Source organism: Penaeus monodon, chromosome 21, assembly GCF_015228065.2.
Source record: "Penaeus monodon isolate SGIC_2016 chromosome 21, NSTDA_Pmon_1, whole genome shotgun sequence".
NCBI lineage: Eukaryota > Metazoa > Arthropoda > Malacostraca > Decapoda > Penaeidae > Penaeus > Penaeus monodon.
Genome location: NC_051406.1, coordinates 38060709 through 38061008, shown reverse-complemented (window position 1 = coordinate 38061008; position 300 = coordinate 38060709).

Here is a 300-nt window from a genome sequence, read left to right as displayed (position 1 = left end):
TTAATATTTTTTCAATAAATTATCGATTATATATATAATATACTCACCATAATGGAGAATGATTAAAAAAGGTTAACCGGTTTTTGTGAAAGAATATATAGTATAATAATCAAAGTAAAAAATGAAATTATATATTTACCATAAATGAATATTAAATATATTAAAATATATATATATATTAAAATATATATATATATATATTTATTTATGAAAGGAGAATTTAAAACAATTTTTGTTTATATATTTAACCCGGGTTGGGGAGCCTTTAGAGGCTGGTTTTTATTAATATATTGATTCTTA